General features: G+C 43.1%; 1 long non-coding RNA gene across 1 annotated transcript; it reads right to left on the bottom strand.

The window, feature by feature from the left end:
* Positions 1–459: 459 nt before the first annotated feature.
* Positions 460–798, bottom strand: LOC130194544 (uncharacterized). Its single transcript, XR_008831873.1, has 2 exons — positions 623–798; positions 460–502 (listed from the first exon to the last, which is right to left on the bottom strand). It is a non-coding gene; the product is annotated as an uncharacterized LOC130194544 (long non-coding RNA).
* Positions 799–1,189: the final 391 nt, after the last annotated feature.

The raw sequence follows: 1,189 nt of genomic DNA on the forward strand, positions 1-1,189 counted from the left end.
AATGTGACGATTAGAAAGCAAATTCAATTCATTAAAAAGAATTGGTATACCAAAATGATTTTCTTCTCACTGCCTCTGTTGGTATCTCTCCATGTAGAAAGTTCTGGTTTACTTTGGCCAGGTTTTAAAATACCTCTCTCTGAGGTTTCTGCCTCCACTAAACGTCAGCAATGTGTGAGCATCCATGCGTTCACTCCATATTGACTCTGACCTCTGATAGAAAAGGCCACTGAAAGGACAAGCAGGCTGAAGCTCCACGAGGAAAGGGCATCATTTTTATTTATTGATTCATTTATTTTACACCCACGGGTTAAAACGTACAGTGGAGTTGGGAGCAATTTGAAACCTGCTTATGGATTTAAATAGATTTTATAAGATTGTGCTGCCCTCAGTATATGTGCTGTTATACACCTCGGCAGTTAGACGAACTCCTTCCTGACATCATGACTCTGAAGACCCTTGTCCGTTGTCCACAGGTTTATTGACATAGGAAAGTGTAAAACTAAAACACACAAAGAGCATAATGAATACAATGACTCGATGTGCATAAAACTTCTCAAAACTAAACAGTCACGAAAATAATCATCTGCAATCATGAGTAACAACACAAATCAATACGTACCAACGATGCTATCAAAAGGTACAAGATGTATGCAGATTCCACTGGATTACAAACTAATGGAGACAGCGTCTCTGAGCCATGCTCTTGTTTACTTCCTGATTACAAGCTACCGGAAGTTTCAAGATTCAAGATGTTTTATTTGTCACATACACACACAGGGTGTGCAGTGAAATGAAAGTGGCAATGCTCAGCAGGAATGTTGGCAACAAGTACACACTATTTACAAATAAAACAACACAATATTTACAGTAAGTGTGTGTGTGTGTGTGTGCCTAAGAGGGCAGTTGTGTGGGTCTATGTGGGGGTCCTGGTGAGGTCGGAGTTCACAATCCTGATGGCCAGAGGAAAGAAACTCCGTCTCAGTCTCTCTGTTCTTGCAGCGTGACTACGGAGGCGCCTGCCTGACCGCAGCAGCTGAAACAGTCTGTTGTTGGGGTGGTGAGGATCCTTCATGATCCTGCCGGCTCTGGTTCTGCACCTCCTGGTGTACAAGTCCTGCAGGGTGGGAGTGTGGTTCAATAGTGCGTTCAAGCGAACACACTCTCTCTCTCTGCCTTCCTGTCCTGA

This window comes from Pseudoliparis swirei, chromosome 5 (genome assembly GCF_029220125.1).
Source record: "Pseudoliparis swirei isolate HS2019 ecotype Mariana Trench chromosome 5, NWPU_hadal_v1, whole genome shotgun sequence".
Lineage (NCBI taxonomy): Eukaryota > Metazoa > Chordata > Actinopteri > Perciformes > Liparidae > Pseudoliparis > Pseudoliparis swirei.